Genomic DNA, 12,348 nt, shown 5'->3' with positions numbered 1-12,348 from the left:
AGACTGACAATCTCTAGCCCTTTGTTGGTGTCTTTCAATCACCAGGTTGTCTCATGTGAGTTTTCTATTGTTCCAGATTTTTCAAAACTTCCATTTGCAAGGTGATTTTACATAGCTTTTTATTCTCACAACTTTCTTTTGTGAGTCTTCCATTCCCCAGCTGGGTCTCTTTAGCTCCTCCTATCCTTATGGCTGCTTCTTTCGATTTTTAGATTGTTTCACACATGGATCTGCTTTTGTGACAGTCTCTTGTGAATCTACAATTTCTCTGGCTGTTTCTTCTGATTGTTACATTCTATTGTGAATCGTCTATTCTCTTGGTTGTCCTTTCTCAGTGTTCTTTTCTCCGGGTTGTCTCTTGTGAATATTACATTCTCTATGTTGTATCTTCTGAATCATCCATTTCCTAGACTGCCATTTTCTAATCTTACATTCTCCTGACTGTCTCTTCTGAGTATGCTATTCTCTAAGTGGTCTGTCATACATCATTCATTCTCTAGGTTGCCTCTTCTAAGTCTTCCATTTTACTGGTTGTCTCTTCTGAGCAATCAATTTTCCAGGTTGTCTCTCATGAGTCGACAATTCTTTAATTCGTTTCTTTGAAGTCTTCCATTGTTTTGGTTGTCTCTTCTGAGCTTCTGATGCTTATCTTGGAGACCCTCGGCCCCCCCCCCCCATGAGCTATTGATGTTTGTCCTGGTGCCTCGTCCCCTAAGGGGCCATGAGCCCCAGAGGTTTGTCCAGGATCCTTTTCCCCAAGGCTTCAAGAGTTCTTGAATCTATTCTCTGGGCTGTCTCTTGTGCATCATCCATTCTCTTCTGGTATCTCTTCTAAGATTTCTGTTATCTATGTTGTCTGTTCTAAGATTCCTTTTTCCATGTTGCCCTTTCTAACTCTTCCATTCTCTGGGTTGTTTCTTGTGAGCCAGCTATTGTCCAGGCTGTCTTTTGTAAGTCACCCATTCTCTTAGTTCTCTCGCCTAACATTTCCATTCTGCAAGTTGTCTGTTGTGAGACATCCATTCTCTAGGATGTTTCCTCTAAGTCTTACATTATCCTGGTTTGCTTTTATGAGACACACATTGTCACAGTTGTCTCTTCTAAAATTTCCATTCTGCAGGTTATCTTTTGTGAGACTTCTATTCTCTATGTTGTCTCTTCTAAGTCTTCCATTGTCCCAGTTGTCTTTTATGAGACACACATTGCCTCAGTTGTCTCTTCTAAGATTTCCATTCTGCAGGTTGTCTCTTGTGCGACGTCCATTCTCTCTCCAGGCTGCTCTTCTCAGTCTTCAAATCTTCCAGTTGTCTTTTCTGTGCCACACATTCCCCAGGGAGCCTCTCATGAGCTTTACATTCTCCACATTGTCTATTGTGAGTCTCCCACTCTCTAGTGTTTCGCTAGTCGTCCATTCTCTAGGTTGTGTCCTGAGAGAATTATGTTGCGCAGTTTTTTTGTGTGTGTCACCTTCACGAGGCTTCCCTCTATGAGTCCACCGGTATTTCAGGAGTCTTTCTATTCTCGAGTTTGCTGAGTATTCCATTCTCTGGTTATTTCCTGTCAGTTTTCCATTCTCCAGAGTGTCTCTGCCACTACCTAGGCTGAGCCATGTGAGTCCTATTCTGTGCACAGGACTGCTGCTTGTGACCCCTCAGTCTGCTGACTGCCTTTTGTGAGTTGTCCATTCCCCAGGACTTCTCTTCCTATATTTCTATTCCCTGGCTGCCTCTTGTAAATCTTCTGTCCGCCAGGTTGTTTCCTAGATGTGTATGGCTCCTGCGCTGATAAAACCTTACTACATATGTCTAATCTGGATCATTCCTAGTTTGCTCCTCCATTGGTTGTAACAGCAAAACAACGAGCACTGGAAATGCCAATCGGCTGGGGTTTGTGTTAAAGCATGCAACCTGGGCACTTAAAAGAAGACACTGTAGGGTTGTCACCTGGCCAGTATTTCACCCACTCCACCAGCCGTTGTAGCTTTAAGGCCGCTGCTGGCAAGGATTATATACCAGCAATTTAGTGCCTAATGCTTTTTTTCATCGTACTCTGATTTTTACTTAATGATCACTTATTGGGCAGTGTATGCATTGGTAAGGAGTGGATTATGGAAGGTGTAGGGAGATATATAAAATGGTATACATCAGCACAGAATTGTACGTGTAATATAATTGCTATTAGCATATTTGCAGTTTAGCACAGGGAGATTTGCCAGGGATGATATTATTTTCGGGAAAGCTCCAAACACCAACTGGAACCCAAGTCCACAGGCGTAAAGTCAGCAGCTTATCCCTTAGCCCAGGTCACTTATTACTCTGCAGATCAACTTTGACCCACGTTGCACCAGCTGTAACCACTTTTAAAGGCTCGGGTCAGCCCCAGGTTATCAGTATTCACTTACAGCCACGGTCGCGTTGAATCTTTTTTCATTTAAGTAAACAAGGTGCCACGGCTTGATAATCCTGCCAATCGTTACAGACTCTCTGAGTGTGACCGGAAGTGGAGGCGACAGAGGGCCAGCCTGAAGCTGGCAGCTCTTGATTTTCATCTCAATGCATGGGAAAGGAAGAGCTTGTGGTAGACTGACGGCTTGGAGAGGAGTAGGTGTGTTCCTTGATGTAATGATTATTTGGCTTTGAAGGGCTACAGCAGGTGTCTTTCCTATGATCCGCTTGTTTTACTGTGCTGAAGCCTACATGCGTCCCTGTGCACCCCTCCTCCACACGAAATATACTACGCCATATAATTTACGATTAAGATTTGGTACAACAAATTATTTTTTTCAAACAACCTAAGAAGTGGATAGAAAGGGCTAAAGCTGTAAAATAGTCCCTCTTGAAGTGCAATGTAAGCAGTACAGTGGAGGCGGAAAGGTACACTCCAACTGCCAATAGCATTTGGAGAGCAATGACTAGTCCACTGTGATCGGTCAAGGCGGTATTGACTGCAAGAGGTTAATCAAAGCCAATGGTTGAAAGGGGCAGCCCCAAAGTCCTCTGAGTGTATACTGTAAGCAGTACATCAGTTTGACATCTATGCTGACCAAATCAGGACTTGATTATCTCAAAAATTATCAAAATTGTTGTAAATGTAGAAATTAATCGCCTGGTAATATATCGGATCTGCTAATATTACTGAAAAATACAATTGACATGAATTTGCATGCTATGTGTGTTTGTATGAATTTTTGCATAGAGCAGGCCCAGTTACAAAGCGGCAACGTGCTGTACGGTACACTGAATGAATATATAAATCTTAGAAAAAAGGCACTATCTATTTATTATAAATAACACAAAATAAAAATCTGTCGGGGGGATTTAATTAAAAAATATATATACCTGTGCCGTCACCACCGCGCTGCTCCTCTCATGCAAACAGGCTCCCAGCCTGCCCTGCGGCCAATCCTGACGCTGCGCAGACTGGGAGCCTGTGCCTGCTCTTTCCAGCTTGGCAACACAGTACCGGGCTGAAGAGAGCCTACTGCGCATGTATGTTTGGCCGGCCCGAGATGGCTGGGCAAACATACATGCGCAGTGAGGGGGAGTGCGGTGGACTCTCCCTCAGTGCTTGTCACAGCCTATGGCCTGCCTCTTTTACCAAAAAAACCAATAATAAACATAGTTTATCGTTCTTTGGTAAAAGGTTTGCAGCTGCTGCTACTGGTGGGGGGGGGGGTTGACGCTCCTCCACCCAAGCAGAGGAGCTGCATCTGAGTCTAATGACAGATGGGCATTCATCCTGGGCCTTCTAATTACACAATTCTGATCCGCAAAAAAGTGTGAAAGTGTGTGTAGAGACTGAAATCTCCATTTGAACGAGCTTCCACACTTTTTTTCTATTCAATAACATTCCCAGTCGTGTGGCTTAAAAGCTGAACAAGGTGCAGGTTTCCAGGCGTACTACTGAGAATGTCATATCACATATTTCTAGGGCTCCCATTCCCTCAATGCTTAATTGTAAATAGTGTACAGTTACACAATGTGGAACTGAAGCCCTATGTGTTTTTGCACATTTGGATTTCTTTTTTTCTCCATGAGGAAAACCTGTTTCCTCGTGAAGAAACCCCTTTCTTCTACATCCCCTACAGGTTTGGTGGTGATTGATTCTCTTTTCCTCTGTGGAAGGAAACTTACTCTTGTATTTGGTTGAACTAGTCTCTGGCCATTTTGAGGGTCAGACTGGAGTTTGTGCATGGCCACAAAATCAAGTTTGTGGATATTCACAAATTCACAGGGCAAACCATGCCATATTACCCCACTCCAAACTCCTTGTATGTGGTTTGCCATTGTGTAATTCTGTGAACTTGTGGCAGAGAATTACACAGTAGTAAAGCCATTTATGTCTGTGAGGACCCAGACAGTGAATTCTGGAAAGGCATAATTGAAGATATTTTCAACCATACTCAAATGTTTACTATGGAAAGGCCTTTGGAAATCCACATGATCTACATACGTTTCAGGTCACAGAAGGATCTGCAATTAGGGCCTTCGGCCGGGCCCATGAGCCCTTACAACATAATATCACTAAAAGTAGCGATATCTCAAGCATCAAATGAGAAAGTTTTTGTGTGTCCCAACAGCCTTATCGATGTCATAAACAGCACTGACTGCATTACAAATAGCAGTAAAACTAATGCGCTGCTCGAGTATCACACCAATGATAGGGTAATCCCGAGGTCTATTATCAATGCATTCTGTAATCCAACCTGCATTTGTATTTTATATAATTACCCCGTTTTTGGATAAAACAGATTCATAGTCAAAGAGAATCCAGGACACAGCTTTTATTTATATCACTTAGGCAAATAAAAAATTAGTATAGAGTGCTCTGAAAGCACAAGTCATTGTTACTGTGAGAAAGAACTTGACGCATCAGAAAAGCCTCAGACTGTATTGGTTCAGCAAGCTGAAGGAATAAATAACAGGTGATTAAGTGAAGCATGTCTTTGATTATTCCTCTCAAAAGGCTAACCAAGCTGAATGCTGGGTGAGATCATGAGCTTCTCGTGGGTTTTCACTTCCAGAAGGCCAGGTGAGATTTTACTCACTGAAAGCCCAGGTGAGCTCTTGGGTTACTGCTTCCTGATGTGTTTTCTAACTCTTGAAATTTTATTTAGGTTCTCACTCCCTCAGGTGAGCACTTGAAGTTTCGTTAGGGTTCTCTCTCCTTGAAGGCTTGGTGAGCTCTTAAAGTTTATCTTAGGTTCTCACTTCATAAAGGTGGGTGAGCACTTCAAGATACTCCTGGGTTGCCTCTGAAGGCTAGATGAGCTCTTGGAGTTTCTCTTAGTTTCTAGCTCCTTGAAAGATCGATAAGTGCTTGAAACTTCTCTTGTGTTCCCACTACCTGAAGGCCAAGTGAGCTATTGAAGCTTCTCTTGAGTTCTCACGAGTGCTTTGTTTGTAAAATAAATAAATAATTAAATTAAATAAATAAGTGCCAGGGTATTTTTGGGCAGACCACTACAACTTGTGCAACCTGCCAGCACTGCCAAATGTCAGTGCCACTGTTATCTTATAATCAAAACACTCCAATAAAAGGGACCATTTGAAATATCCAGTCACTAAGGCTGCATGAACGGCCTGGGTGTGATGTTATTTCATTTTATACGTATATTGCATTTTTATATAATCTATGGAAGAGCTCTTCTCAAAAATAGACTGACAAAATAGACTGATAGTGCCACTATGTTGAGAAATGAGAGCTGGTGCCATGCATCAGAAAATACTAGCACAACTTAAGCACATGTTCTCATTCACTGAAGGCCTACTAAACTCTTGCAGCTTATCTTGGCTTCTCACTCATTGAGTAGTGATATTACCTTGTACCTGCACTGTGCCCATATTTCGGAGAATACACAGGCATCTGGATAAAGCATCAAACCACTCTTTTTAGGTCCTGTTTGTCGAAAGACATTTGTGTATAATGTGTACAATACCTACACATAGAGTGGTCATTGGGTCAGCCCATTGCATTTCTTTGTCTGGCTTTCTTGTCAATCCAATTTCCTTGCTTCTTATCCCCTGGCTTCCCTTCTTCTAGTTGTGCTTCCCTGAAGCATACCATCTTTACTGTTCCTTTGATTTGATGAATTGTATCCTTACATTACACACATTCAGGGAGCTACTTGTTTATTTTTCTTTGAGCACTCCATGGGACTGAATGTGTTTCCTTGCCCTCTACTCTGTGTGCTGCTTACTCCTGAACCCCAAACGCCGCCGCTCCCCGTATTTCTCCTCCACCCCTCCTTCTACATTTAGTTTTTTAAAGAATCCCCCTTCTCCTTTGTTGATCCTACGTCCCCATTGCTCACCACTGATGGGTGCACTGAGTTGCTCTTTCATGCCCCATTACTCTGCTGGTTCCCCACCACTGCCTCTTCATGTCCTTTTTTTTTAATTTTCATTTTTGTTTCTGTTTTGGAGGGTCTGGCAACTACAATTTGGTACCGTACTGCTCCTTTCTCTAAAAGGTGCTTTGATTCCCGCTTCGCATGAAAGTGCCTCCGACCATATTGTAACAAGAAATTAGAAGAAAAATATGGCTGTCACATTACTGTGACACAACAAGCATACGTGCGCCGTAATCCATGCATGCATACGTTTTTGTGGGTTTGTGTTGCCGATGCTGTTCAGCATTGACCACCCATTTGTTTGCTTATGCTGTTCAACCTAAGTATGTGTTTCCAAGCAACCAGAGAGGATGGTCTCCTAGGGCCAGACAGCCCACCACCTGACAATAATGGAACCTTTCCTCAGGCAGGGACCACATGGAACCATTAAAGTGTAATTGCAAGTTGCCTTAAAAGCATAACTCTGTCCTAGGTTTTTTATCCCAAGGCTGTGAAGCTCTATTGTTGTGCTCTTTATACGCCTCCCCCGTGTACCCCTCCTCTTTGCACTCCCCACACCCAACCACCACTTTCCTCCTCTGTATCTCTCACCTGCCTTTCAGTCTCTTGCCCTTTGACCGGTTTCCCTGCTGGGCTTTGGCCTAGAATCTAAAGTTCCAATTGCCAGGAATGTGCGGTGCTGTTGACACGGGATATAAAACGTTCTAGTACAAGTGCCTGGTTATTGATAATAAACAAAGCATTTGTTGTAAGTGCAGACACAATCCGCCCTCATCTGACTGACTTTCGTCTGAGGCTGGAGCTTCGCAGCCTCACCCTTCCTTGCTGACATCTTTGGCAGCGCAGGGGCACGCGAGGAGGGGGAGGCGCGCGGCTGTACACCGGCCCTTCGACCTGCACACGTCACTTGTCCTCCCTCTGACCTCGCTGGGTGCGGGGTGTGACCTTCCAAACCCACACCATTAGAGGGCATTATGGCTTCAGCTAAGACTGTTCAGATTACTCAGTGACAAAGACCATGGCACCTCTACGAACACCTTACAGCATGGGGCTTCTCAGCACACCACGGCACAGAGCACCACACACCACAGGACCACTCTCTGTATACTGCATGACCAGTTCCAACACCCTGAGACCTCTCTGTGCAACAAGGCACTCAGTGCCCCACAACATGGGCCCCCTCTCTCACTTAAGTTATGTGTATAGCGCACTTCTCACCAGGCAGGTGTCATGGCGCTGAAGCAGGAGCTGTATGGGCTGAGCCAGCGCCGGGACTAGATCAAGAGCCAGTTCTTCTGTTTCTTGCAGAATTCAACTGAGGAGGCAGGTCTGGTGTTCAGGGGCAGGTTCTTCAAGGCTTTAGAAGGGAAGTTCAAGAAGGCACAACCGCCTGATTTGGTTCAGTGTGTGTGGAGGTATGAGGAGGAGTCTGGCTGAGCGGAGGTGCCTAGTAGGTCTGTGGAAGTTTATGAGGTTGTTGAGGTACATGGGTCCAATGTGGTGTAAGGCTTTGTATATGTGAGTGAGGAGTTTGAAGAGTGCTCGCTTGTGGACTGGGAGGAAGTGAAGGTCTTTGAGGTGTTGAGAATGAGCCCAGTCGCAGAGTTCTATATGGTCTGGAGACTTCTGGTGAGGTGAGCGCTGATTCCAGCACAGAGTGCATTGTGGTGGTCCAACCTGCTAGTGATGAGGGCTTGGATGACAGTTCTGTGAGTGTTGGTGGCGAGCTATTTGAAGATCTTATTGAGCATCTTGAGTGTGTAGAAGCGGGATTCGGAGACTGCGTTCACTTGATGGGCATGGTAAGTTGATTGCCAATAAGTATTCTGCGTTTTTTTGCTTGGTTTGGCGGGAGTGTGGGTCCTAGTTCGGTAGGCCCCCTGGTGGAGAACTAGAGCGACTACTTCTCATTCCCTGTGTTTAGCTTGAGGCCATTGTTTTTCATCCATCTTGGGACTTCAGTCGTGCAGGTGCAGAAACTGTTGAAGTTGTTTGGCGTCTTGGAGAGGGAGAGTATGAGCTGGGTGTAAACAGCGTAGGATATGATGTTGATTCCATGGGCATAGATGATGTTGGTGAGTGGGGTCATGTAGGCATTGAACAGGGTGGGGCTGAGTGAGGATCTTAGTTAAATTCCACAGATGATGGTGTTGGCGTCCGAGGTGAAGGGGGCCAGGCTGACTGACTGAGTGCAGCCTGTGATTTAGGTGGCTAGGCATTTCTTTGTCATTCTTCTATGACCTTTGCTGGGTAGGGTAGTAAGGAGATAGGCTGGAAGTTGGCTAGCATCTTTGTGTATGCTGAGGATTTGTTGAGGAGGCGGTGTACTGTGGCTTGTTTCTAGGCATCCGGGTAGGTGGTTGTAATGATTGAGTCGTTCAGGAATGGGATAAGCACTGCACTGATGGGATCCCATCCTTTAATGAAGACGTAGTTAGGACAGGTTTCCAAGGGTGCTCGAGAGTGTATGTACTGCATGGGAGTTGCAGTGGTTTCTTGAGTGATGATCGTGGGCAAGGTGGTCAGAGTGGTCCTCTGGGTGTTGGTTGGGATGAGCAGGAGGGTTGCAAGGGTAGAAGTATCCGGCCGGGGCTCAAAGTTGTTATAGATGCTGGTCATCCTGTTCTGATGAATAGGAAGCAGCTGGGAGCAGAGGTCCTGAGAGGGGGTTATGCTAGTGCAGGTTGCTGCTCGAGAGGTGAAGTATTTCACTATGGTGAAGATTTCCTAGGTGCTGTTGGTGCCGCTTTTGATGTGATCAGTGAGCACTGTGTGTTTGATGGCTCCAGTTTGCTGATGTAGCGCCTAAGGGTGGGTTTGTGGGAGCTCTTGTTTGGGATGGTTGTGACTGTGTCTCTATCTGTATTCAAGTTGCTTGCAGTGTGTTTGGTGAGCAATATCTCTTCCATGTACAAGCTTCATTGCAGTTTGGTTCTCCTGGCTGTTTTGGCTTGTGAGGGACCAGGGTGTCTGCACAGGCATTGATATAGGTATTGAAGGTGGAGATGGATTTGGGGAGGTTTTGTTGAGTCGAGCCTGGTGAAATAGGAATTTGGAAGACCGGGATGCTATCGAGATCTTGTTCCCGTCCTGCTGTGAACATTTGACGATGGTGTGCCTCTATACTATGGGACCTGTCCTAACACCCTGAGCTCTCTCTGTACACCATAGCACCAGTGGCACATAACACCAGTTCCCCACATACTGCAGAACCACTCTCTGTGAACTGTGGGACCTTTCTTAAATCATGAGACTTCTCTATACACTTAGGCACATTGCACCTTTGCACTACATCACAGGGCGACTCTCTGTATACTGTGAAACCATTCTTAACACCATGAGACTTATCTGTGCACAATGGTACTAAGTAAAGCACACAAAAGGCCAACTCTTTTTGTACTATTGAATCCTTCCTCGCACCATAATACCACTCTATGCACCAAAGCACATTGCGCCAGTGTACCACATACCACAGGACCAGTCTCTGTATCCCACAGTGTCTTTCCTAACACCAAGAGACCTCTTTATACACTGAGACCTCTAGCACCAGTGCACCACACACCATAGGACCTTCTCTGTATATTGAGGGACCATTCATAACACCATTAGATCTCTTCATGCAGCAAGACACCTAGCATTAGTGCAGCATATACCACATGACCGCTGACTCTGTATTGCGGGACCTTTCCTAACTCCACAATATCACTCTATATCCCAAGGCATGTAGTGCTGCACAACGTATGGCCACTCTCTGAATACTGTGGGACCTTTCCTACCCCACAAGACCTCTCTATACCCCAAGCCACTTAGCATCTGTGCACCACATACAAGATACCACATGATCGCTGTACACTGTGGGTTCTTCCCTAACATCATGAGACCTCTCCATACAAAAAGGAACACAGTGCCGAACACCACATGTCCGCTCTCTGTATATTGTGGTACAGTTCTTACCAGCATGAGACCTCTCAATACACCTGTGGAGGTAGTGTTGCACAACGCGGGATCACTCTCAGCATACTGTGAGGCCTAATACTCTTAGCCTAATGCCATGAGACCTCATACACCAAGGCACGTAGTGCTGCACACCACTTGACTACTCTCCCTATAGGTTGGGACTTTTCCTAACATAAGACCTTGCCGAACACCCAGGCACCTAGCACCATTGCACAACAGGACCACTGTCTGTATACTGTGGGACCTTTCCTAACACAGTGAGACCTCTCTATGCAGAAGGACACCTAGCAGGAGTGCACCACATACTAAGGGACTGCTCTCTGTATACTGTAAGACCTTTCCTAAAACCATGAAACTTCTATACACTAAGGCATGGAGTGCCACACAACATAGGGATGTCCTCTGTCTGCTGCATGACCTTTTCTAACATCTTAAAACCCCTCTGTACACCAAGGAACACAGCGCCACATGACACAGTACTCCTCTCTATATACTGTGGGACATTTCCTAACACCATGAGACCTCACTACACCCCACAATGCAGAACAACATTGCACCTCATACCACAGGACCGCTGTCTCTACACTGTGGAATCTTTCCTGACCCCACAAGATCGCTCTATACACCAAGCACAAAGTATTGCACACCACAGGACTCTGTGTACTAGGGGGCCTGTCCTAACAGCATGAGACCTCTCAATACACCAAGGCACCCTCCTGGCACCAGTGCACCACATACCGCAGGATCTCTGTCTTTACATTGCGGGTCCTTTTTCTAACACCATAAGACCTCTCTTTACACCACAGTACATTATGCCATACGCCACTGGACCACATTTGGTATACTGTGGGGCACTTCCTAACACCATGAGACCACTCTAAACACCAAGACAACTAGCACCAGTGGACCACACACCACAAGACCCATTCTTTATATATTGTAGGACGACTGTTCATGTAGTATAGGACCCCTCACAGACCTACACCATGAGGCCTCTTTATACTGCGAGGCACCATGGTACCGCTCTCTATATTCTGGCTACCTCTCCTAGCACCACAGGACGTCTCTATACAAGAATAGTATCTAGACCCACATTCTAAAAGATTTAGCTCCAAAAACCACTGGACCTCTGCGCAGTGGGCTGTCTCATACACCCTTGGATCTCTTTGCATACAGTTTGATACTGCTTTCCATATATCAAGGGTCCACTCTCTCCATACACCAAAGAACCTCACTCCATGTACCTTGGATCCTCTCTCCATACCCCAAGACACCTCTATCTCTCCATACACCAAGGTTCTCCATATACCTTGGATACTCTTGCAATACCCCAAGACACCTCCATCCCTCCATATACCAAGGTTCTCCATATACCTTGGTTCCTCCCTCCATACACCTAGGGACCTCTCTCCATATACCTTGGTTCCTCCCTCCATACACCAAGAGACCTCTCTCCATATACCTTGGTTCCTCCCTCCATACACCTAGGGACCTCTCTCCATATACCTTGGTTCCTCCCTCCATACACCAAGAGAACTCTCTCCATATACCTTGGTTCCTCCCTCCATACACCTAGGGACCTCTCTCCATATACCTTGGTTCCTCCCTCCATACACCAAGAGACCTCTCTCCATATACCTTGGTTCCTCCCTCCATACACCAAGAGACCTCTCTCCATATACCTTGGTTCCTCCCTCCATACACCTAGGGACCTCTCGCCATACACTTTCGTGCCTCTCTGCATATACCAAGACACTTCACTCTCCGCAGACACCAGCGGTTCCGTCCTATAAGCGTTGGTAACTGCTCCCTACTTAGTGGGACCTTTCAGAACCCCTGCTACCATCCAGGCGGCATGAGACTTCTATTCATTTACTCGCCCATCGCCTGCGGCGGTAGAGTCGCTTGCACCTCAGATGTCATTGAGGTGTCTGCCACTGTCCTCGGCTGCGATCCCGGCGACCTGAGGACTCACTTTTTCGTGCGCTTTTCTTTCCTCCCTCTCCCGTTCTCCGCCCTTGGCCCTCTCCCCTCACAGC

At 45.9% G+C, this 12,348-nt stretch overlaps 1 protein-coding gene across 1 annotated transcript in view; it reads left to right on the top strand.

Moving 5' to 3' along the window:
- SLC4A1 (solute carrier family 4 member 1 (Diego blood group)) overlaps positions 1-12,348 on the top strand; it is a 121,793-nt gene that overhangs the window by 24,860 nt on the left and 84,585 nt on the right. The window lies entirely within an intron of this gene.

Source organism: Pleurodeles waltl, chromosome 6, assembly GCF_031143425.1.
Source record: "Pleurodeles waltl isolate 20211129_DDA chromosome 6, aPleWal1.hap1.20221129, whole genome shotgun sequence".
NCBI classification, from domain to species: Eukaryota; Metazoa; Chordata; class Amphibia; order Caudata; family Salamandridae; genus Pleurodeles; species Pleurodeles waltl.
This window is presented reverse-complemented; position numbering and strand designations above follow the sequence as displayed.